The sequence below is a fragment of the Staurois parvus genome, unplaced genomic scaffold (assembly GCF_062004578.1).
Source record: "Staurois parvus isolate SC_StPar_1 unplaced genomic scaffold, SC_StPar_1.0 ptg000368l, whole genome shotgun sequence".
In the NCBI taxonomy this organism is placed as follows: Eukaryota; Metazoa; Chordata; class Amphibia; order Anura; family Ranidae; genus Staurois; species Staurois parvus.
The window spans coordinates 457,964-484,756 of record NW_028318164.1 but is presented as its reverse complement, the minus strand read 5'-3'; the positions used below and the strand labels follow the sequence as shown (position 1 = coordinate 484,756).

Sequence of the window (26,793 nt, the reverse complement as noted above, 5' to 3'; positions counted from 1 at the left end):
TCAAATTTTTAGTAAAAAATGTCACTAGAGTTCATTTTAGGGCACACAAACACAATATATTCCCCAAATGTTTGGTAAAATATAAAAGATGAAGTTGCACCAGGTAAATAGATGCCCAATATGTGAAGCTTTAAAACTGAGCGTGCCCATAATACAGACATGTACTTCAGCACCCTATATTTTCTCCAAGGGGACACATTAAAAGCCCCTCCAGGTCATTAGGTTGGAAGTAACTCTGTATAACAGCCCTAAAATGATTGCTGTCACTCTGGCATGTGCAGCAATGCACAACACGTGTAGCACCAGCAATGTTTTCATATGTGGGTGCCATGACCGGTGTGCTCAGGTTGGTATGTACATAGGGGGGGGGGGGACCTTTTGGAGGTTTAAGTGCTTGGGTGTACGTTTATTTGTTGACACTTTTTATTGATATCACAGAGAGGACACCGTCTCCTATGTGATGTAATGCCTTTGTGACAGGTGCTGCTTCTTCACACATCAGGAGTCTATTTCAGCAGCAAGCCGACAGACAACTAGTGATACATTGTTACATACAACACACTCCCAGCTCCTGGTGTGTACCCCCCCCCCCGGCAGTGAGAGGGTTAATGATGCCGTAACAGATGTTGGTGTTTCTGGGGGTTGGAGGGGCATTAGGGGCCTCTTACTATATGGCTGATTCATGATTTGGTTGCCTTGTCTTGGCAGTGTGTATTTCCCTCCTGGGATCCAGTTTGTGTTTTTCTGCTCCTGATAGTTGTCTGTGAGTATGGCTGGGGAAGACAGGAATGGAGGGCACTCACACTCTATTAGTTTCACTGCAGGCAGGTGAGATGTCGGGTCTTTTAGACCCCTGTCACCAGTTACTGTGAGCAGGGAAAGGGCCACGCTCGAAATGCGTTGTCATGGTGACAGTGGAAGCCTCCATCTTGTTTGGTCCAGCTTGCACTCCACCTTGATCCCCGGATCCAGTTAACTTCCTTTGTTGACGTCACTTCTGGTGCACCGCATCCGAGCCCACGCAGGTTACCGAGTGACTCCCAGAATCCTAGTGGACCCATTGATGGTGGATCCTTACTAGCGGAGTCGCTAGTGGTTATAAAACAGTCCTGTTTGCTGACATGGGCTCACCGCTGACACTCCTGAAGCTCTGTGAGCTTCTATCTCCCTGGAAGGCTTTCCTTTAATGTGCAATGTTGCTGTTTTTATTGAAGTTCATCCTCTCTTGTTCTGACTGGTATATTACCATTGATCAAGCAAGAGAGCACGTGTTTTATCTGCCATAAATATGCTTGTGCCTTGTTATAAACGTTTAGTGCCACAGTGACAGAATTGTTGTTCTGATTTTTGATTTGACATGGGGACTCCTTTATACAAGTCACTTTCCTCGAATCGCTTTTGGGACATTTGGTTTCATGTTTGCTTTTTTCACCACTCTTGGTGATTTTCATGCGAAGCAGCTGAGGACTAGCAGCCACTTTAGACAATCATTCTATGTATACCTCACTGCCCAGCCTTAGCGCCTAAACTTCAGGATATATATCCAAATTTATTCTGCAGAAGGGCAATGACCCCAAACATACATCCAATGTCATTATAACCATCTTTACTGTAAAGAAGAACAAGGAGTCCTGGAAGTGATGGTTTGGCCCCCACAGAGCCCTGATCTCAACCTCATCAAGTCTGTTTGGGATTACATGAAGAGTCAGAAGGATAAAGGGCAGCCTACATCCACAGAAGATATGTGGTTAGTTCTCCAATCTGTTTGGAACAACCTACCTGCCGAGTTCCTTCAAAAACTGTACAAGTGTACCTAGAATTGATGCTGTTTTGAAGGCAAAGGATGGTCACACCAAATATTGATTTAATTTGGATTTCTCTTTGGTTCATTTACCTTCCATTTTGTTATTTGATAAAAATAAACTATTAACACTTCTATGCCTGAAAGAATCCATAGTATAAGTAAACCCTCATCTTGTAAAACAGCCCATTCAGTTTGAAATAGAAATGAAAGGCAAAACATTTATGTATACTGTGGGAACTCGCTTCAACGTGGTAGAGCTTTTAAACGCAAACAGCTACTCGCTTTCTTTTTCAAGGGCCTTTTTAGCCCACTTTTTTTTAAATGAAAGTTCAAACATAATGCTTCCCACGCAGGGGTATCCACCAACAAAATCAGCCTCCTGGCTTACACACAGTTCAATGTCAGTCTCCTGTAGACTCTTCCCAAATTATAGCCACTAGCACACAGCTAGTCTGGCTTCCACCTGACTCCAAGGCAGAGACCTCCCATCTGACTCCTATCTGCTGGGGTGGAGCCCTGCTGACTCCTAGCTGCCGGGGTGGATCCCTGCTGACTCCTAGCTGCCGGGGTGGAGCCCAGAACCCTGGTCCTGACTCTCTCTAAAGGCCTGCACACACCTGTGCAATCAGTCTCCTGGCCTATCCCAAAACCTGGTCCCAGGATTGGAGATTTCATCCCTCCCAGATCTCTTTGAAATCTCCAGGCTCCCGATCCCAAAACAGACCTTACAAACAAAGGAGGAAAGTGAAAAGCCACTTTCCTCCGTATCAAACACTTACCCTGGAGCCCCTCAACCTGCCTAGTTGAGAATCCTGGGTGACAGATCGTCACACTGACACAATACATATAGAAAAAGTGAAAATATATCTTCTGTTCTCAGCTTCATATGGAACTCAGGGAGGAGAAACAGCAGCACACTGGTCTTCCCAGTGAAAGACTGTGAAGGAAGCATGTCAGCACAGTTTAATCCATGGAGGAGAACAGGCTGAGTTGTCAGCAGAACCAGAAAACTGGCCACACTGTGCTCTCATGCCTGGTGTGGTCAGTTTTTAATAGGAAAGCACAGGAACTGGCAGGAACACCAACAATTTCACACAAAGCAAGCAATTCAAGGAGAACAGGATACTTTTTTTTTTTTGGTACAAGCACGTGGTACAACAGTTGTATGTCAGGAGTATGCAATGTTGGGCTTACATATTTAATTTACAGCATTTTTTACACCGGCCTAAAATGTTTGCACAGCAGTGTGTGTAAATAAGTGTATGTGTACGTGTGTGTGTTTATAAAAATATATTTTAAAAAATTGTACTATCCCCGAAATAAAATTTGCAACAATGTTTTTAATGGTAGTTGGATGTTTTGGATATGTTCTATTGGTGTAAGACTTGTGAATGTTACCCCTCCCTATCCTAAAACAGGACATTCAGAATAAAGGCAGTCGCTTACTTTGGAATTGAATGCATGAATGGATTTCCTTCTCTGAAAACTTTCAGCCAGAGTCTGGAGTGGTTGGGACATTGATATAGATGTAAAGCTGGGTTGGGTGAAGATCTGCTGACTATTTGTGCCTCTAATGATTTTCTCCTTGTTTTTTTTTTCACTTTTTTGATCATTCATTTTATCTTGGAGATCCACATCTGTAATAACACATTCACCTGCTATTTATCTTGTTTTTCTAGCTCACCACTTTAGCACCTAAACAGAGAAAGGGAAATCAACATGGGGGATGAAAGTGAATGGTTGAAACGTCCTGTTGGCCAGAAGAGTGAGCACAAGGTAAATTGTGATTTCTGATGTTTAAATATGATCCACGTCATCATGCATGCCTAAAGGAGAACTTGAACTCCCTTACCCACTTCCAGTCCGGACACTTTTTTACCCTCGTCCTGTCCAGGCCAATTTTCAGCTTTCAGTGCTATCACAGTTTGAATGACAATTGCGCAGTCATGCAACACTGTACCCATATGAATTTTTTAGCATTTTTTTTTAGACAGATAAAGCTTTATTTTGGTGGTATTTATTCACCACTGGGATTTTTATTTTTTTTGCTATGTAAATGAAAAAGTCCAAAAATTTAGAAAAAAAGTGTTTTTCTTATAAAAGTTTGGAAATAAATAGTATTTCAGTATAAATCTTGGCCAAAATGTATTCTGTTATCTTTTTAGTAAAATAAAATAACCCAAATTAGTTTATAACCAAAAATTATAAGTTTTAAACATTTTTTTTTTTTACATATTGTCACCCTAGCAGTACAGTGTCACCATGGTGACACTGTACTACATGTGAGGGGTGATGAAGATTTTTTTTTTTTTTTTACACTGATTGCTTTTACACCCGTAAAGACTGTAAAAGCAATGATTTCTCCTTCTCACTAGCTGCATTCTTGCAGCCATTGAGAACTACTGTGTGAGCTGTGATTGGTCACAGCTTGTCACAGGGTACAAGGCTGTTGTGAATAGCCTTGTACCATGTGATCTCTGTGATCATTAACAGATTTCACAGGTAGTAAGCAATGTCAAAAGTGACATCTTGCTTACTACTCTGCATGTGATCACTGATTGGCCAATCAGTGATCACATGATCGGGACGTCACACAGAGGTCCTGTCCGACGATCGGTGTTTCACTGTGTCCGGAGGCGGATTGCGGTGCTGCGTGCTCCCAGGGAGCGCGCACAAGCAGGGTGCAGGAAGGCTGTTTATAAATGGCCACCCGACCCTGCACTGCCACTGTCCGGCCGTTTATATACAACAGCCGGATGGGAGGTGGTTAATGGCACTTTTTGGTTAATGGCTGGGAGGTGGCACAGCTTCACTATCATGAGCCCACTAAAGTTGGTTGTCACAGTGGATACATGATTGGGAACCCATCCCACAGGCTGCTTGTCAAAAGCTGTGACTGAGAGCTGTCTTTGACGGCTCAGTTAATGTGCAGTGAGCTTGCTCATTGCTGTTGTGGGTGTATATGTGCCGACGCGGGGTGCTGAGGCCTACTTTTTCTTGCTATTGCAGATATGGGCTACATGGTTGGCAAAAGGTTACGTGAAGGGAGGATGATTTATGGTACATGCTCAGTTTTGCTACCAATGTGAACCTCCTTCAGCCCTACTTCGGGATCTTCACTGTGTAGCCCTACCTGGCACCGCAGAGCCTTTGCCTCAGTTTTTACTTGACTAGAAGGATAAAATGTGTCTGACGGAAATCCAATACATCTCACCATCCAAATACTACCGTTCCTACAGTAAAGCATGGAGGTGGTAATATCCTGTTCTGGGGGGCTTCTGTGCAGCAGGGATTGGAGCACTTGTCAGGATAGAAGGAAAGATGGATGGGGTGAAAAACCATCAAATTCTTGAGGAAAATGTGCTGCCTTCTGCCAGAAAGTTGTCAGTGAGAAGGTTTACCTTCCAACATGATAATGACCCAAAGCACACAGCAAAAATGGCCATACAGTGGTTGGAGGAGAAAAAGGTGAACGTCCTTGCATGGCCTAGTCAGAGCCCAGACTTAAACCCCTTTGAAACTCTGTGGAATGATTTAAGACTGCAGTCCACAAACAGTCACAATCAATTTAAAGTGAACTTGAGCAGTTCTGCAAAGAAGAGCGGGCAAATATTGCCAAGTCTAGATGTGCAAAGTTAGTGGAGACCTATCCCAACAGACTAATGGCTTTAATTAACCGCTTGCCTGCCGCCCCATAGCAGATATACTTCTCAGGGCAGCTTTGCAAAATCATGTAAATATATGTGATTTTGTAGTTCCAGGTAGGGGGTTTTCGTGTGCGGTGCCCTACCCGTTCTGCTATTTGCTCCTGAGGATGTCAATCACCAGGTCCTGGCTGGTGATTTTTGGCCAGGACTAGGTGATCATCTGCAAAGCTGAGAGGGGAGAGACCTGTGTGTAAACAACACAGATCTCTCTCCTGTCAGCATTGACATGCTGCACAGCAGAGATCTAGAAAGCAGCAGCTTTGCTTAGTAAAACACAACACAGTACACAAAAAAATCACCCCCTAACCCACAGTTAACCCTTTGATCGCCCCAGATGTTAACCCCTTCCTGCCCAGTGTCATTAGTACAGTGTCAGTGCTTTTGATTAGCCCTGATCACTGTATTAATGTCACTGGTCAGTGGCAGTTAGTCTCCCCCAGTGTTAGATTGCCCACTGCAGTCCCACAGTTCCGCTATAAGTCGCTGATCACCGCCATTACTAGTATATATATAAAAAAAATTCATTATACGTATGTGCCGCCATTTTGTAGATGCTATAACTTTCACGTAAACCAATTAATATACACTTATTGGGATTTTTTTTTAGCAAGACATTTAGCAGAATACATTTTTGCCTAAATTTATGATGAAATGTATTTATTTTTTTGTAATTAATATGTTTTATAGCAAAAAGTCAAAAATATTGTTGTTTTGCTTTTTCAAAATTGTCGGTATTTTGTTTTCTTTATAGCATAAAATATAAAAACCACAGAGGTGATCAAATACCTATTTGTGGGGAAACAAAATGACATAAATTTCATTTATGTTCAGCGTTGCATGACTGCACAATTACTTATAAATGGGGTATGTAACGCTAGATAACAGATGACAGGCACAGTGGCTGTTACAGTATGAAGTAACCATACAGTAGTTCATATACTGATTCATATATCACTGTCAGAAGCACAACGGAGATGATCCAATGCTACTCCAGATCACATTAGGTGAGATAAAGGAAAATAGTGAGATTGTGCGCTTACCACAAGTGCACATAATATGCGCATTGTATGCAATTCAACAGCAACCGGGCATCATGGTCTGGTCAATAGCCTGGGCACCCTCTGGTCATATCCGAACATCTGGGTCACAGGTACAACGCTATCCAGGCCCTCTCAGGCTTTCAAATCCAAGAACGCCACCTTGCATAAGCATGGAGTAGCATTGGATCATCTCCGTTGTGCTTCTGACAGTGATATATGAATCAGTATATGAACTACTGTATGGTTACTTCATACTGTAACATCCACTGTGCCTGTCATCTGTTATCTAGCGCTACATACCCCATTTATAAGTCTTTATTCCAAGGTTTTGAGGTTTACCCTGTATGTTAGCTGCTCACCTGACCTGTTTGCGCTCACTTACCTACCCTTTATATTTATGACTGCACAATTGCCAGTTAAAATAACACGGCGCTGTATCGTAAAAAATGGCCTGCTTAGGAAGGGGGGTAAATCTTCCGGAAGGCAAGTGGTTAAAGCAAAGATTGATTTAACAAAACACTGACACAAGCGGGTGATCCTTTTTCCAACTCGGTGATTCTGTTTTTGACTTTGTCAATTCTTTTTCTGACCTGTTGGTGTTCTATCTTTCACTTGGATGTTGTAACAAAAAATCTTTTTACTTTCTATGCCTCGATCACATGGGTGTGCTGCAGTGTATACCTGTGAGAGGGCCATGTAGGACCACAGGGGGATGCCCAGGTGTTCAGGTGGGTGCCATGCAGATGCGGGGGTGCAGTCCGAAATGCAGAAGTGTGCGTTTGGGGCTGTACACCCACACAGCTGTCAGAATGAGAGCAGTGGCTGTGTCCATGCAGCTCTGTGTCCCAATTGACATGAATGGGACTGCCGGCATGGAGATGCATGAACACCTGTGGCTAAAAGCGGCAGTACGCCTGTGTGAACGAAGTCTAAAGCTTTATTTATTATTATCGATCCTATTTATTCACATGTGTTATTGAAAGATCGGTCCATCCGTAAAGTTTGGGTTTATACTAAAGAGAGATCACCTGGCGGTTCTGTGTATCTCTTAAAGTATACCTACAGGCAAAACTTTGTAGTTTTGAATTGAGTGGAGAGGGTTTAGAACACCTGTCAGGTTTTTATTGCTCTCTGTGTCCCCCATGGGCAGACTGACCATTTGGAAACTCGAGCACTGCCAGAGGGCCCGGGGTCAGTAGGGGGCCCCCTGAGATGCCTCTGGTACCTTTTTCATAGGCTTTTTTGAGTTTGGGCAAGGACACAGGGGCCCCATGATCCCCTATTGCCCGGGGACACCATGAGTTGTCAGTCCACCCCTGGTGTCCCCTTTAGGGAGATTTACCCTCTCTATTTGCCCGGTTTACTATTATCACCGAAAGTAAAAGAAAATCACAAATTTAGTTTTGTGACCAGAACAGGAATAGAGAGGAAATCTTCCAAGGGGGCACTAGTTTTGATGACAGCCAGGGATTCCTTCACTTTGGATGGGTTTCCTTTCACTTCCTTTTTTGGCCATGGGATAGGAAATGAAAGGAAATCTCCCCAATGGGACACAGATGACCAAAATAAAACTGACAAGTGTTAAACCCTCCTTTACCCTATTGGAAATTAAAAAAAAAAAGCTTTGCCTTTATTTCTACTTTAAGGGCTCTAAAGATGAGACCTCTGAAGTCCTGGGTCTATACCCCTGCAGTGCCCATTATGAGGGGTCTCCACTTTTCTATTTTATACTATGGGAAATGTAACAGAAGGAGCAGGAACACCCATAAAATAAATATACGAGGCCAGGGGCTGATTCATGCAACAAGGCTCAACCCACAACAACAATATCACCCTTGGGTGGACTGACCTTATGGGTTATGGCATCTTCAGTCATTTCTACAGGCTTTACTCATCTGTTTATGTCTCCTATATACTTAAAATTGGTCTAAAATGTGTAATTTACTTATCTGCAGCATGTTCTACATTTGCAGTCAAATTTGTGAAACCCCCACTATATGTTTACTATGGGTTCCCAATTACAAAGCAAATCTAAAACTCTTGTTTAAAAAAAAAAAGATCTTACTATTTAGATGTTTGGTCTTTGGGCAGACTGCAAGCTATTCTGAACAATTTTAGCCCTTTCACTGCCAGAACCGTTTTTGCATATTTTTGCACACGTTTACAAAATCATTTTAGGCCTGAAGATTACACAAAACCCCCAAACATTATACATTTTTTGAAAGCAGACACCCTAAAGAATGAAATAGGGGTAGTTCCAATTTGTTATGTCGCACAATATTACCACAAAGGTCTAGGAAATGCAAAATTTCATGAAGAAACTCACTAAACTGAATTTTAAGGCAAACAAATGCAACAAATTACAAACAAATTTTTTTGTAAAATATAAAAGACGAGGGTGCGCTGAGTATATAGATACCTAGCATGTCAAACATTAAATTTACATGTACCTGTGAAATGGCGACAAACGTCAGTACCTTATATTTTCTATAGGCGACACTTCAAAAGCCTCTACAGGTCATCAGTTTAGTGTTACAGAGGGGGCACTCCGATGGGATCAGTCCATGTAAGGGGGCATTCCGAAGGGATCAATCCATGTGAGGGGGCACTCCGATGGGATCAGTCCATGTGAGAGGACACTCCGATGGGATCAGTCCATGTGAGAGGACACTCCGATGGGATCAGTCCATGTGAGGGGACACTCCGATGGGATCAGTCCATGTGAGGGGACACTCCGATGGGATCAGTCCATGTGAGGGGGCACTCCGATGGGATCAGTCCATGTGGGAGGACACTCCGATGGGATCAGTCCATGTGAGGGGGCACTCCGATGGGATCAGTCCATGTGAGAGTACATTCCGATGGGATCAGTCCATGTAAGGGGGCACTCTGATGGGATCAGTCCATGTAAGGGGACACTCTGATGGGATCAGTCCATGTAAGGGGACACTCTGATGGGATCAGTCCATGTAAGGGGACACTCTGATGGGATCAGTCCATGTAAGGGGACACTCCGATGGGATCAGTCCATGTAAGGGGACACTCCGATGGGATCAGTCCATGTAAGGGGGCACTCCGAAGGGATCAGTCCATGTAAGGGGACACTCCGATGGGAACAGTCCATGTAAGGGGGCACTCCGATGGGATCAGTCCATGTGAGGGGACACTCCGATGGGATCAGTCCATGTGAGGGGACACTCTGATGAGATCAGTCCATGTAAGGGGGCACTCTGATGGGATCAGTCCATGTAACGGGACATTCCGATGGGATCAGTCCATGTTAGGGGGCACTCCGATGGGATCAGTCCATGTGAGGGGACACTCCGATGGGATCAGTCCATGTGAGAGGACACTCCGATGGGATCGGTCCATGTGAGGGGGCACTCCGATGGGATCAGTCCATGTGAGAGGACACTCCGATGGGATCGGTCCATGTGAGGGGGCACTCCGATGGGATCAGTCCATGTGAGGGGACACTCCGATGGGATCGGTCCATGTGAGGGGACACTCCGATGGGATCAGTCCATGTGAGGGGACACTCCGATGGGATCGGTCCATGTGAGGGGACACTCTGATGGGATCAGTCCATGTGAGGGGGCACTCCGATGGGATCGGTCCATGTGAGGGGACACTCCGATGGGATCAGTCCATGTGAGGGGGCACTCTGATGGGATCAGTCCATGTGAGGGGACACTCCGATGGGATTAGTCCATGTGAGGGGACACTCCGATGGGATCAGTCCATGTGAGGGGACACTCCGATGGGATCAGTCCATGTGAGGGGACACTCTGATGGGATCAGTCCATGTGAGAGGACATTCCGATGGGATCAGTCTATGTAAGGGGACACTCTGATGGGATCAGTCCATGTGTCAGGGATCACCACGGCGCTGGTCCCTGCGCAGGCGCATTGCGCCGCCTTGTGCAGGGACGTGGGCACTAGGTCCAGGCCGGCCGCGGCGTCCGAACTCGCACATGCGCACTAGGAGCCGCGGGCGCGCGCCTGGCACCAATGACAGTGCAGGGCGCGATATTTAAACGACCCTGAACTGTCATTGAGTGCCTTCTGGTCTTACCTGCATTCCTGAACCTGTGAACTTGTATCCTGTAAGTTGCTGACCCGGATTGTACCTGACCACGCTGTATTCTCCTACTCTTACCCTTGGCTTGCCTGACCTCTCTTCTGGATGCCCCCTATTGCATCTGATCTTCTGTTACTGACCTGGCGTGTGACCCGACTATTTTCTGCTTTGTACCGCACCGTCCCCACGGCTACTGACCCGGCTTGTCTGACCTCGCACCTGATCAGCCATCCATCCATCCATCCCGTCGGGGTTGCCCGACCTCTTCATATCAGGCTCTCCCCTGTGGGAGCCCCTGGCGAACACCCCTACCACTGACAGGTATACTCAGTAGTCACGACCTGGTCTCAGGGTGCTCCAAGTCCATCCCCACCATCAGGGGCCCTGGTGAACAAGTACTCTGGGGCTTAGATTCCGTGCTCTGGGGATGCCTTATCAGTGGAGTGCTAGTGGTGCCGCCAGGCGGTCCCTTACAGTACCAGAGGGCCATGACTGAGCCTAGGAGAGGGGGACGAGTGGAAGACAGTGTTCCGTACTCGTTTTGGGCACTTTGAATATCTGGTCATGCCATTTTGGCTGTGCAATGCCCCAGCCACGTTCCAGCATTTTGTGAGCTATCTATTCAGGGACTACCTTGATGTTTTTGTAATCGTCTACTTGGATGACATACTGATCTTTTCACCCTCACTTAAGGCTCACAGGATTCATGTGGCAAAGGTTTTAGGGCGGTTGCGCCTGCATGGGCTATATGCCAAAGCTGACAAGTGAAGCTTTGAGCAGCCCAGTATTACTTTTTTGGGTCTGATTATCTCCACCACGGGGGTCGCGATGGACCCTCAGAAGGTCTCAGCAATTCTGGATTGGCCAGTTCCCACAGATAAAAAGGGCATCCAACGTTTTATTGGGTTTTCGAACTTTTGCAGAAAGTTTATTAGGAACTTCTCAGGTCTGGTCTCCCCCATAACTCAGTTGACCAAACAAGGAACCCGCTTCAGATGGACACCAGAGGCCCAGGAAGCCTTTGAGGCCCTGAATAAATTGTTCACCACAGCACCCATTCTCGGCCATCCAGACGCATCCCTGCCTTACATACTGGAAGTAGATGCGTCTGAGAATGCGGTAGGATCCATCCTGTCCCAGCGAAAAGGCACCAAGGAACTCCTACACCCTGTAGCATTCTTTTCAAGGAAGCTTACTCCGGCCGAGAAGAACTATGATATTGGCGATCGAGAACTGTTGGCCATTAAAACGGCATTAGAGGAATGGAGGTACCTGCTGGAAGGAGCCACGCATCCAATCTTGATCTTCACCGATCATAAAAACCTAGAGTATCTGAGAACGGCCAAACGGTTACGCCCGTGACAGGCGAGATGGGCACTCTTTTTCTCCAGGTTCTCCTTTCATATAACATACAGACCTGGTTCCAAGAACACGAAGCCCGACGCACTGTCACGCATGTTTGAGGACCCCAAGGAAGAACCAGTACCCGATACCATTCTGTCTTCAGGGAACTTCTTGGCCCTCCAAACAGAGCTTCGGTCGAAACTCCTGGACGCATCTACGGCAATGTCAGCCCCATCTGGGGTGTCCCTGCAGAACAAGGGAGGACTCCTATGGAAGGAGGGGTTGATCGCGGTACCTGAAGAAGTCCGAACTTTAGTCTTGGTACATTGTTATAATCACCCGATGGCAAGACACTTTGTCCTAACAAAAACCCTGGATCTTCTCCAACGCTCATTTTGGTGGCCGAGCATGGCTAAGGACTGCAAACATTACGTTAAATCCTGCGCCGTCTGTCAAAGAAACAAACCTTCAAGAAACAAGGCTTGGGGACTGCTGCACCCACTGCCGATACCTGAACGACCATGGCAAAGGATCGCAATGGACTTTATAGTCGAGCTCCCTCCGTCCCAGGGCCACACCGCGATCCTTGTGGTCATCGATCGACTATCTAAGATGGCCCACTTCTTACCCTTGAAGAATACTCCGTCGGCATCCGAGACTGCACGAATCTTCATTCAGGAAATAGTAAGATTACACGGAGTTCCAGAAGACATCGTCTCGGATCGAGGAGTCCAATTCACTTCTCAATTTTGGAGGGCTGTATGCAAGGCATTGGATATCAAACTGTCCCTCTCCTCCACGTTCCACCCACAGACCAATGGGCAAACAGAGAGGACTAACCAGACCCTGGAGCAATACCTGCGATGCTACACGTCCTTCCTACAGGATAATTGGCTGACGCTCTTACCCTTGGCAGAATTTGCCTACAACAATTGAAATCATTCAGCAACGGGGCAATCCCCGTTTTTTTTCAAACTATGGATTTCACCCTGTTTTCCTTCCTGATCTGGTCCCCGAGTGTCCAGTTCCGGCCACACAAGACGCGCTTACTTTTTTCTCCACCAACAACAAATTACTTCAGGAGGCCATCTCTCGGGCCCAGGAGGATAACAAGAAGGTTTTTGATAAGAAGCGAAGGGGGGACCTGGTGCTGCAACCTTGGGATAAGGTCTGGTTGGCGACAACAAATTTGAAAATGTTGTGTCCTTCAAGGAAATTGGGACCGAAGTTTGTAGGCCCTTTCTGTGTGAAGCGAATGATTAACAAAGTGGCATACGAGCTCATCCTCCCTGAGACGTTCAAGATCCACCCAGTATTCCACGTGTCCCTGCTGAAACCAGTGGTCCCAGATCCCTTTCCAGATCGAGAGTCCAGACCTCTGGAGGCCATAACTGTTGAAGAGCAAGAAGAATTTGAGGTAGAAGCAATCCTGAAGTGCCGAAGGAGGGGGGGTCAGACCCAGTTCCTAATTAATTGGAAGGGCTATGGTCCGGAGGACAATTCCTGGGAACCGGCCCAAAATGTTCATGCACCTAGGCTTGTCCGGGGGTTTCTTCGTGATCACCCGTGGTGGAGAGATCGGGTGGGCATCCGGAGGTTGCCCGTAGGGGGGGGCAATGTCAGGGATCACCACGGCGCTGGTCCCGGCGCAGGCACAGTGCGCCGCCTTGTGCAGGGACGCAGGCACTAGGTCCAGGCCGGCCGCGGCGTCCGAACTCGCGCATGCGCACTAGGAGCCGCGGGCGCGCGCCTGGCACCAATGACAGCGCAGGGCACGATATTTAAACGGCCTTGAACTGTCATTGAGTGCCTTCTGGTCTTACCTGCATTCCTGAACCTGTGAACCTGTCTCCTGTAAGTTGCTGACCCGGATTGTACCTGACCACGCTGTATTCTCCTGCTCTGACCCTTGGCTTGCCTGACCTCTCTCCCAGATGCCCCCTATTGGATCTGATCTTCTGTTACTGACCTGGCGTGTGACCCGACTATTCTCTGCCCGCTGCTTTCTACCGCACCGTCCCCACGGCTACCGACCCGGCTTGTCTGACCTCGCACCTGCTCAGCCATCCATCCATCCAGTAGAGGTCGCCCGACCTCCTCTTATCAGGCTCTCCCCTGGGGGAGCCCCTTGCGAACACCCTTACCACTGACAGGTATACTCAGTAGTCACGACCTGGTCACAGGGTGCTCCAAGTCCATCCCCACCATCAGGGGCCCTGGTGAACAAGTACTCTGGGGCTTAGATTCCATGCTCTGGGGACGCCTGATCAGTGGAGTGCTAGTGGTGCCGCCAGGCGGTCCCTTACACCATGTAAGGGGACACTCTGATGGGATCAGTCCATGTAACGGGACATTCCAATGGAATCAGTCCATGTGAGGGGGCACTCCGATGGGATCAGTCCGTGTGAGGGGACACTCTGATGGGATCAGTCCATGTAACGGGACATTCCAATGGAATCAGTCCATGTGAGGGGGCACTCCGATGGGATCAGTCCGTGTGAGGGGACACTCCGATGGGATCAGTCCATGTGAGAGGACACTCTGATGGGATCAGTCCATGTAAGGGGGCACTCTCATGGGATCAATCCATGTAAGGGGGCACTCCGATGAGAACAGTCCATGCAGAGGGGCAAACCGATAGGAACAATGCATGTAAGGGGGCGCTCTGATGGGATCAATCCATGTAAGGGGGCACTCCAAACTACAAAACAATAATAAGCTAATGCAGTTTGATACCACAACAAAAACAACTTACAGGAATCAAAACGATGAATGCGACTCTTTGGTGGTCAAGGCCACCCCTAAGGACCTCTATATCTAGTACAGTACCCACCACTGGCCTACATTTTTCTTCTGTTTGTAGACAGAAATAGAGACAATCACTTTGTTGTACACATAAGAGATATTCTTGTCTAAGTAGCCATCCACAATGGTCAAGGTCAACATAAAGAAACTGACAATACAATTCACACCATGTCCAGAGATGAATCACACAGGAATGCGTGTTGCTTTCCTGTGCGATTCACATACGGTTGTTCAGTGTAGTGCAATTTCATGCCCATTCATTCCCGCACTGTAACCTGATCACGTTACAAAAGTACCATGCAATCCAATGTGGGAAAAGCACTTCGTTTGGTGGTGTGAACCAGCACTAAATGTACATAGAAAAGGAAACTAGAACAGTCATTCTGGACTAATGAGCATTTTTGAGCCTGGGTTCACATACATGCGGTGCGGTATATTGCATGTGATTCACACAGGAACCGCACCGCATTCCTGTGCAAATCACATACGATTTGTGTGCGGTGCGATTGGAGCCATACATTTTGTATGGCTGTAATCGCACCACACCAGAAAGGTGCAGGACCCTTTTTCTGGGTCCACAATAGAATCAGATCACATGAGTATTCACACCTATGCGATCCGATTCTGCACATTGCACCGCATTTTTCAGACCGCTTTCGGGCTGTTGTTAACATACACACATGCAGCTGTTCGCATGAACAGGGTGCGTTTCTGAAGCGGTGCGGAATTCTCACAGAAAACGCAGCAAATTCTGCACTGCATCAGTGTGAGCCAGGGTTCAGTGTCATTATTCATTGAGAAGGGAATCTGAATGTGACGTAAACAGCGGAGAATTTTCTGATTCAGTTTTTATTTTACTTTAAAGAATTTCCTTTCAGTGCTGCAACTTGTATTCCGCCTCTTAGAAGGCGGAGGGGAGAACTGGAATCCAATGTGTACTGAACTATATATGACAACGTAGCCTTGTCTACAGGTCCATGTGTCAGTGGTCAGTGCAACAAGATGCTCCCACACAGCTCAGTGCGCAATGTATTGCTGCTTGTGGTTACCTGTCTTATCTATGGAGTGTTGTGCTGAAAGGAAACTCACATTGACTGTAAGTATCACATTGCTGTCTTTATCATTCCTGATGGAAGCGTAAAGAAAAGAACAACTCTTTTTTCTTTATTTGAGTTTTCTAGGAATCACATTGTAAGGGACAATGTGAAAAGAGCAGTGACTTTTACTCGATTTTCTAAAATTTAGTGAGGTGAAATCAACATTTGTTGTCCACTATAGCCATGAACAACTTTTTAAGGAATAAGATGGATAATTTGTCTTGAACAAACAAATTTCCACTTATGTGTAGTTTACATTTGATAAATGACATTCATTCCTAAATCAAATGATAAAGTTGTAGTAAACTCCGCTTGGTCAATTGTACCTACAGGTATGCTTATAATAGATCTTACCTGTAGGCAGGGGCGGACTGACAACTCATGGGGCCCCCGGGCAATAGGGGATCATGGGGCCCCTGTGTGCTTGCCCAAACTCAAAAAAGCCTATGAAAGAAGGAACCAGGGGCATCTCATGGGGCCCCCTACTGACCCCGGACCCTCAGGCAGTGCCCGAGTTTCCAAATGGTCAGTCCTCCCCTGCCTGTAGGCACAATGAATTTCTCCTAAACATGCACTATTAACCACTTCCCGTCCAGCCGTTTATATACATGGGCCGGACGGGAGCAGTGTAGGGGTGAGTTGCCGTTCATAAACGCCGCCCGCCATTTTAGCCTGTGCACGCTCCCCAGGAGCGCGTGGCACCACGATACGGTGCCCGCTCTATCCGGATCGCACTGATCGCTGTACAGGACCTCTGTGTGAGGTCCAGATCATGTGATCACTGATTGGCCAATCGGCGATCACATGAATAGTAGTTAGCAAGATGTCACTTCTGACATCATTGCTTACTACGTGTGAAATATGTCAATGATCTTGGAGGTCACATGGTACAAGGCTATTCAGAACAGCCTTGTACCCTGTGACAAGCTGTGACCAATCACAGCTCACACAGTATTTCTCAATGGCTGCAACTAATTTGGGTTATTTTGTTTTTTACTAAAAAGATAACTGAATAAATTTTGGCCAAGATTTATGAAGAAAGATTATTTATTTGCAAAATTTCATAAGAAAAACACTTTTTTTCATTTATATAGCAAAAAAAAAAAAAAAATCCCAGTGGTGAATATATACCATCAAAATACAGTTTTATCTGTCTCAAAACAATACTAAAAAATTCATATGGGTACAGTGTTGCTCGACCGCGCAATTGTCATTCAAAGTGTGACAGCACTGAAAGCTGACAATTGGCCTGGACAGGAAGGAAGTGAAAGTGTCCGGACTTGACGTGGTTAAGGAGATATTCACAATTTCTGCAGCTAATGACGTCACCAGCGCATGAGCTCTGAACTGAGGGCACACTGAATGTACTGTCAATCCAGGGTGCTGTGCCGCGATGGTGACTCCTACGTGCTTTAACTAGAGCTCTGCTGAAGTCACAAGACTATTTAAATTAAGTGTATTTAAATATTTAACTTAAGCTTAAGTGTTTGCATTACCTCCCATCACTTTACACTAAAATGGACTTTAATAATGAACTAAAATGATACTTTTTAAAATACCGTAAAATGAATGACTGTAAAACTGACCATCACTCATGCAGTCTTGGTCTATTTCTTTTAATCACCCAAAGGACTCTCCATGGGTTTTCAGGAAAACTGAAAAAAAAAACAATTTGTTTAGAAGCTATTTAAATTATAACTAAAAAAGTATTTAAAACCCCCTTTTTTCCCGTTATAGTGGTTAGGGATTAGAACACCTGTCAGGTTTTTACTGATATCTGTGCCTACATTAAGAGGGTTTACCCTTTCTATTTCTCCTCATGTTTATGGTTATCACTGAAAGGGAAAGAGTTGTCCCCAGAACATAGTAGAGGGGCATATTTTAAAGGGGAAGCCAGTTCTGGTGGCAACCAGGGAATCCCTTAATTTTGGAGATATTTCTTTTCATTCCTGTTTTGGCTATGGGACAGGGAGTGAAGGGAAATCTCCCCAATTGGACAATGATGGCAAAACAATCTGAAAGGGATTATAACCCTCCCTTACCCTATCCAAAATGTATAAAAACAAATGTTTTGCCTTAATAACTTAGAGCCCCTCCCCCCGAAATGTAAGGTTTGTAGTATTGTGTTAATTGCGCTTGGAAACACAATCACTGGATATTTGTATCTTTGTTTTTATTTGTGCAGGTAGAAGCACCCTGTGGTTCCGGTGACGTGGGGTGCAGTTGCAGGATGGGGGGGTTGGAGAATGTGACCATGTGTTATGGTACACCTTAACAGCTTGCCGACCCGCCGCAGTGTTGTTACTGCGGCAGTGCGGCACCTGTGCGCACAGCACCGTCTTTTAACATCGCTGTGCAAAACAGGTATGGGCCGTGCGAGAGGCGTCCATCATTTCCCGCTGGGTGTCGGCGATTACAAGTAATCACTGACAAATAGCAGAGCTGCAATGTAAACAATGCAGCCATGCTATCTGTCAGTTCAGAGCACCCTAAACCTGAGAGAAGACTTTATTCTCGGGATCAGCGTGTTCCTGTGAAGTACACACCCGGCCCCCTAGTAAAACACTCCCCTCACACAGTTAACCCTTTCTTTACCTAATAAAAGTTAACCCCTTCCTCCCCAGCGCCATTAGTACAGTGTCAGTGTTTTTTTTTTTGCACTGATCACTGTATTGGTGTCACTGATGATGTCAGTGACCCCAAGTCAGTTTCCCCCCCAGTGTCAAAATGTCCGCCGCAGTTCCGCCATAAGTCGCTGATCACTGTCATAAATCGCTGATCACTGTCATAAATCACTGATCACCGCCATAAGTCTCTGATTGCCGCCATTATTAAACCAATTAATTTACACGTATTGGGATTTTTTTTTTAGCAAAGACATGTCGCAGAATACATTTTGGCAGAAATTTATGACTAAATTTGAGTTTTATATTTTTTTTACTGGACATGTTTTATAGCAAAAAGTCCAAAATATTGTTTTTTTTTCTCAAAATTGTCAGGCTGTTCTTTTATAGCGCAAAAAATAAAAAATGCACAGGCAATCAAATACCACCGAAAGAAAGCTCAATTTGTGGGAAAAAAAGGATGTAAATTTAATTTATGTACCGTATTACTATATATTTTTTATAGCTGAAAGTAAAAAATATAGTTTTTCTTCAAAAGTTTTGGTCTTTTTTTGTTTATAGTGTGAAAAATTAAAAGCGCACAAGTGATCGAATACCACCAAAAGAAAGCTCTATTCGTGTGAAAAGAAGGATTTCGTTTGGGTGCAGCATTGCATGACCGCACATTTATCAGTTGGATTAGTGCAGCGCCGAGTAGCAAAAAGAGGCCTGGTCAGGAAGGGGGGTAAATCCTCAGGAGGGCAAGTGGTTAAATATAGTTGGAATATGAAATCTGGTCAGAAAGGTGAACGTAGCCTTTTAGGACTTTATTGAATCCTATTGCTTCCCCTGATGTATGGCATATGTCTGCAGCAGCAGAGGGTTTTACACAGTTTCCCAGGTGCTGTAGCATGTATCTTTAACAAGTCGAATTTCAGGTGGAAGCGATCTGGTGGATGTACAGCTGATGGATCACTTTCATGGGCCCCCGTTAATGCACCATCCAATTCCCCTACCACCTCCCACTATGTTTCCCGGGTTCCAGTTTTCCACCTTTGAACCTCAGACTCGCACTGCGTGATCTGCGCTTCATTGGCTTCAGTGAAGGGCAGGGGAGACATCAGGGGTCTAATTGCCAGGTGTCTTTTGCAGGTAACCATCCCTACATATTTTAAGATGATGAGAAAGATGACGGCATTGAGTGGTTATAAGAATGCGTATGAGTAACTGCTTTTGTATTGGTGGAATGGGAATGCTTTGTTAGTCTTTATTTTATGACCTGGCTGTGTTCTTTCTGTTCGCAGAATCGCTCCATAGACCATCGTGTTGATCTGTATTCTCTGCAGCTCTATTGCTGGGATTATTCTGATCTGTGCCAGTAGTAAGTAAGCTTTTATTTTTCATTTATTGCTGTATAAATACTTGCTGTGTGTTGGCTATAGGCAATACATGGTACACAATCCTTCCATGTCCACATCTCCATTATTCACTGGCATCCTCTGTGGGCTGTGGGTTCCGGCACAGTAATAAATGAGACGGATTTTCGGTGAATCTTCAAACAAAATCATTTTTTCTATTGTTTTTGCAAGTGGAAGTGTTAGGACATCTGTTGAGTTTCTATTGACATTTATCAAGGAAATTTCACTTAACCCACATAGGAAATGAGGAGAGTAAAGCAGGGTATATGCGTATTGAAATTCCTCCTGTCCAGCAGGAACTGCCCATATCTCAGTACGTGTGTATCCCTCACTTGTGTGCATGCTGGGATTTGGGAAGTTGGTTTTTGGTTTTTCTTTTGTTTTTTTTCCCATTCAACCAGCTGGTTGCTTGAAAAAAGACTGTGTATACCCAGCTAACGTTTATACTATATGAAGGGCAAGAAAAAAAATCACAGAGGTTCTAACACTTCCCCTTCTATGAATAAAGTGGTTTTATTTGCTGATGCGTACCTAGAGAGATTCCGTTCACTTCCTGTTCCTTTGAACTTGTAGAGAGGAGGAATCTCCCCTGCAGTGAGCACAGACAGAGAGCCTAACTGCATCCCACCTTCTTTGGAAAAAAGGTTTGGCAGGAATAACACTTTTTCCTAGTTTAAAATAGTTAAATAGTGAAAAAAAGATTCTGGTAAATGCCTTTTAACCACTTCAAGTCCGGACACTTTTACCCCCTTCCTGTCCAGGCCAATTTTCAGCTTTCAGTGCTATCACACTTTGAATGACAATTGCGCGGTCATGCAACACTGTACCCATATGAATTTTTTAGCATTTTTGGAGACAAATAAAACTTTTTATTTTGGTGGTGTTTATTCACCACTGGGATTTTTATTTTTTTTGCTATATATGAAAAAGTCCAAAATTTTGAAAAAATAAATAATCTTTCTCTATAAATCTTGGCCAAAATTTATTCAGTTTTCTTTTTAGTAAAAAAAAAATAACCAAAATTAGTTTATAACCAAAAATTATTATAAATTTTCAAAACTTTTTTTTACATTTTTCTTTTTTTTTTTATATCTTTTAAATTTTTTTTTGTTTTTTTATCAACATACTGTAACCAGAGCAGTAAAAAAAACATCTTCATCACCCTCCCAAGTAGTACAGTGTCACTATGGTACTACTGTACTACTTGTGGGGGGTGGTGAAGATTTTTTTTTTTTACACTGATTGCTTTTTTACCTATAAAGGCTGTAAAAGCAATAATTTCTACTTCTCTCTGGCTGCATTCTTGCAGCCATTGAGAAATACTGTGTGAGCTGTGATCGGTCACAGCTTGTCACATGGTACAAGGCTGTTGTGAATAGCCTTATGCTATGTGACCTCTGTGATCATTAACAGATTTCACACGTAGTAAGCAATGATGTCAGAAGTATACTCAGTGATCACATGATCGGCACCTCACACAGACGTCCCGTACAACTACCGCGGTGCTGTGCGCACACAAGCAGGGAGCGGGGAGGACGTTTATAATCGGCCACCCACCCCTGCACTGCTCCCATCTGGCCGTTTATATACATGGGCCGCACGGGAAGTGATTAATTACCTTCCTTGTTCCTGTCCACCTCCCATATCCACACCAGTGAAAATCCCAGTACTTCCAGGTATAAAAACACATGGCTATACCCCCTGCCTTCCCACAATGCATTATTTGCTATCATGAGCGAGTCACCATTCTCAAATCCTGTTACATGGAGGCAATCCTGGCAGACCTGGATTTGCATAGGGTCTGCAGTGCAAAACACAACGGCAAACTGGATCAGAGAGCCATCCTCTGTGTGACCTCCTGTAGGTGGTGGTAGGAAGGAGGTGCAGAGTGGCCATGGTTCTAGAATGACAGGCAAACTTCCCTGAAGGTGGTGGGTTGGCAGGGAGATACTAGAGAGAATATAGAGGGTGTATGGGGCATGGAGGGAGATGCTAGAGAGTATATAGAGGGTGTAGGTGGCACGAAGGGAGATACTAGAGGGGCTATAATCTGTAGGTGGCAGGCAGGGAGACTCTAAAGGGGCTATAGACTGTATGAAGGTTGCAGGGGAGATGCTAGAGGTACTGCAATGGTAAAATATTTACTGGGTATATCTGTCAAAAGACACAGGTAACGTTTGCCTTTTAACTCTTATTTTATTTGATAAAAAGTGTGATATTTCCAGTAACTGGAGTTGAAAACCCTGTAGTGCAGTCCATGGTTGAAGGTAGAACTGCCTCTTCTGCCTGTCCTTGGATTTTAGTTTGAAATACCAGAAGCAAAGCCTCTGGAGGTGTTTTCTACATCCTGGGATGTCTGGGGACATTTGACTTTTATCTAATCCCTCCAATGAATAACACATCTCCGCTGTAAAGTTGTATTTATTTTATTATCTATTATTGCTTACTTTTTAAGGATCCTGTATGTCACCATATTTGTGAATTTTGCTTTTGCCTTTTTTGAGAAGCCCTCATCTCTAACTGTAACATCAGACGTGCGTTACCGCAAAGCAGCCTGGGAGCCACCCTGAAGACTGAAGGAAAATGTGGAATTTGTGAGTTTTCTTATATTTATTACTGACCTTTCTGTACAGGTAATAACCATTACTGTCCGGCTGACCTAGAATTTATACGTATTTTACACCAAAAACAGGCTATTAAGGCCGGTTCTCACATGCCCACATCTGAATCACGCAGGAGCGTGCTGTACTTTCCTTTGCAATTAAACCTAGATGCAAAACACACAGCTTTTGCAATCTGCAGCGGGTGTCAATAGAAATGTAATGACATCCCAAGTGTCGGTCGCAAATGCAGTGCGTTTGCCCGCACCAGATTGCATGGTACTTTTGTACCATGTGATCTGGTTACAGTGGGGCTTATTTATTAAAGCTGGGGAGTGCAAAATCAGGCTGACTTCTGCATAGAAACCAGTCTGCTTCCAGGTTTTTAGTGGGCGCACAGTTGTAGCATGGGTGCTACAAGGTTCAATCTACGTGCATGTGCAGTGTTCTGTCTCATTTTCTAGTTGCAGCAGCTGAGTTCAGGCATTAAAGTACTTCTAAATCCTCAAGGGTTTTTAACTTAATGGATTGTATGCATTAAAGCGGAGTTCCACTCACCCTGTCCAAAAATAAGTCAGCAGCTACAAAGACTATAGCTGCTGACTTTTAAAAAACAGCCATTTACCTGTCCCTCGGTCCCACAGTGTGTCCTCCGCAGCCCATTTCACCAGCCGTCCTGTGTTCCAGGTGCCAGCATCTTCAGTGTGGGCACCCAGCTGTGATAGCCTGCGGTTTCACAGAAGGGTACCCTCTGCACATGCGCGAGTAGCACTGCGCTTCATGAATGGTCCTGTAATCTTCTGGGACCTGTCATGTGTCCCAAAAGACTACAGGGAGGGAGGACACCTTCCGCTTCCGATCGCCTAGAAGTGGGAACTGGTACCTGTGAAATTCGGGTACCGCCCCCCCCCCCAAAGGTGCCAATCCTTAATGGGGAGCAGTCATTTTGGGTGGAGCTCCGCTTTAAGGTAAAAAACCTTTTGTGTAACAGACTATCACCTTCCCTTATACTTACTTGATCCCCGTCATGATCCAGCATTGTGCATAAGAGCTGCGGCTCTCCTTTCTTTGTCCCTCTTCACTGGGCAGATTGGTAGCAGCTGTGAAAAAGCTGAAGTTAAAGAGAGGATGGCTTCTACAAATGGATAATGATCCTAAACACACCTCGAAATCCACGGGGGATTACATCAAGAGGCGTAAACTGAAGGTTTTGCCATGGCCTTCACAATCTCCTGACCTCAACATAATTGAAAATCTATGGATAGACCTTAAAAGAGCAGTGCGTGACAGACAGCCCAGAAATCTCAAAGAACTGGAAGACTTTTGTAATGAAGAATGGGCAAAGATACCTCAAACAAGAATTGAAAGACTCTTGGCTGGCTACAAAAAGCGTTTACAAGCTGTGATACTTGCCAAAGGGGGCAGTACAAGATATTAACTCTGCAGGGTGCCCAAACTTTTGCAGACGCCATTTTTTTGTTTTCTGTTATTTTGAAAGTGTAAATGATGGAAATAAAATCTAACTTTTGTTGACATATTATAAGAATGTCTAATCTGTAATTTGATGCCTTTTGGAGATTTTTCCATCTTTCCTTGGCTTCTTTATGCACAATAATACAAATTTTTAGCTGGGGTGCCCAAACCTTCGATCCCCACTGTATATAGTGTGTGTGTATATGTATGTGTGATTTTGCATTTCCAGGTAGAGGACGTGCGCCCCTACCCTCGCCACTATTCGCAGCCTCGGCTGTCAATCACCGGGTCCCGATCAGTGATTACTTGCCAGCACCCATTGATTGTCGAGCATTACTGACTGGGGAGAGAACTGTATTGTATGTAAACAATACAGTTCTCTCCCCTGTCAGCTCCTGTACACTGCTTTGTATGGCTCTACATAGCAGAGCAATACAAAGCAGTGTGCTTACAGTGGAAAGCACACACACAGTTTACAGTGAAACAGCACACAGTTAACCCTTTGATTGCCCCAGATGTTAACCCCTTCCTGCCCAGTGTCATTAGGACAGTGTCAGTGCATTTATTAGTACTGATCACTGTATTGGTGTCACTGGGAATGTCCATGACATCACGTCAGTTCCCCCCAGTGTCAGAATGTCTCCCGCAGACCCTCTATAAGTTGCTGATCGCCGCCATCACTAGTAAGAAAAAAACAAATCTCAATGTATATATACCGCCATTTGTAAACGCTATAACTTTTATGTAAACCAATTAATTTGCACTTATTGGAATTTATTTTAGCAAAGACATTTTGGCCTAAACTTATGATGAAATTTGATTTTTTTTTCAAACATTTTTTTACTAGACATGTTTCATAGCAAAAAGTTTTTTTCCTCCAAATTGTCTGTGTTTTTTTTTTTTCTTTTTTTTATAGCGCAAAAAATAAAAAACGCACAGGCGATCAAATACCACCGAAAGAAAGCTCTATTAATGGGGGAAAATGTAATTTGGGTGCAGCGTTGCATGACTGCGCAATTGTCAGTTACAGTAACCCAAAAAATAGCCTGGTCAGGAAGGGGGGTAAATCCTCTGGAGGGCAAGTGGTTATGGTTTGTGTGCAGAGAGGTAATGGACATGCAAACTGCAGCAACATTTCATTTTTTTTATCTTGAAAGTTTTTTTTTTTTCTGTTTTGTTTTTTTGTCCTCCAGACAAACTGCTAAAGATGATTTGTATCTGTCGGGTGCAGAAGTTTATGCAGCCCTGCCAGACAGTGGAGTTAGGTTGTGTTGACATTCATGTACTACAACATAGCCATACAGCTTTGTCACCTCTCCACTGCAAGCCTGTGATTGGACAGAGGAAGGGCAACGGTAGGCCGATGAGTTCATCTCTTTGTTCTCGCCTTCTGTCAGCAAGATCCTTTGTCGGCACACTCCTGATTGGCCACTAATGCTACCCCTCACTTTCCCAGCCTGTGATCTACTGTACAGGGGTTTGCAGGAGGATGGTGCCAAGTAAAATGCCAGTACTTTTACTAGTATTTATAACATATTTTAATTACTTTTGATTATAACATAACTGCATTATTTGGTGTTTTTATATCTGCGTTCAAGTTTCTAGAAGAGAGATTGGAAACCTGTGAACCATAAGTTGTCCACAGATGGATCGAAGTTCAGCATGGACCAGCAGAATTTTGATCCATCTACTGTATGGGCTGGCTGGTGGTATAGAAGTCGTCACTCGATTGACTTCTGTACCACCAGCCTGTTGTGTTTCATTTGCTCGATCAGTGACACGGGCAACACTGATCATTGTATTCTGACAGTGGGAAAGTCTCCCCACTGTCAGAATAAAACTGGCTTCATGAGAGCGAATCCCCCATCAACACAAACTGTATTAACAGGGGAATCCAGTTATTTTTTTCGTTCAGCCTGCTAGTTGATTGAAAAAAAAAGCATAATTTACGGCCATGCATAATTACCACTGCAGCGCTGTCTCCATGCTCCATAAAGAATATTTTCAGATGAATGGTGCTGACCAATCGGATGCTGTCTAGCCCCTACTGTCATCGCTGCAAGGAGAGGAGAGGAACTCACAGAGATTTCAAATCTTCAGACCTGTGAAGCTGCTTTCTCTCCTCTCTATGCAGGGATGTCAGTATGGGCTAGACGCCATCTGATTGGTCAGCATCGTTCAGGTAACGGTGCTGACCAATCAAAATCTCTCTAGCCCGAATTGTCATACCTGCAAGGAGAGGAGAGAAAGCAGCTTCACAGGTCTGAAGATTTGAAATCTCCGCGGCTTCCTCTCCTCTCCTACCATCTGCCACCATAGTATACATCCCCACACGCCCACTCTCCCATTCTCCACTGTGGGAAATCTCCCCGCTCCAGTGTGAACTCAGGATACGACTGCCTGGGTTCACACATGAGCAGTGGGGAAACCACATGCGATTTGGACAGGAATCGCATTCCTGTTCAAATTGCATGCTATTCTTTGCAGTGCAATTTGCGTCCTTACATTTTGTATGGACGCCAGTGGCATAGCAAAGTATCGGTAGCGAATCGAACCTGGCGAAGATGAGCGAATCGAACCTGGCGAAGTGGAATTTGTTTCGAATATTAGGAAAAATTCGATTCGCGCCGAATCCGAATATTAGCAAACTTCGGATGCACGAATCGAATTTTCCCCGATCGGCCGATTTTCATCCCTTCTACAGCCGGCAAAAAGTGTCCCTGCAGAGAGCTCCGCTATTTCTGACAGTTCTCTGACAGTTCCTTCACATTTACAGCGGTTGAAACATTGTATCTATTTGTTTCAATTTAGGATACAGATG

General features: G+C 44.9%; 1 long non-coding RNA gene across 2 annotated transcripts in view; it reads left to right on the top strand.

The window, feature by feature from the left end:
* The window catches only part of LOC149456226 (uncharacterized), a 42,476-nt gene extending 16,771 nt beyond the window's left edge, over positions 1 to 25,705 (top strand). For both annotated transcript variants that reach the window (XR_016313936.1, XR_016313935.1), the window contains 4 exons: positions 3,484 to 3,580; positions 19,786 to 19,862; positions 22,404 to 22,493; positions 25,166 to 25,705. This is a non-coding gene — a long non-coding RNA (uncharacterized LOC149456226). The remainder of the gene's footprint in view (positions 1 to 3,483; positions 3,581 to 19,785; positions 19,863 to 22,403; positions 22,494 to 25,165) is intronic.
* The last annotated feature ends 1,088 nt before the right edge of the window (positions 25,706 to 26,793 follow it).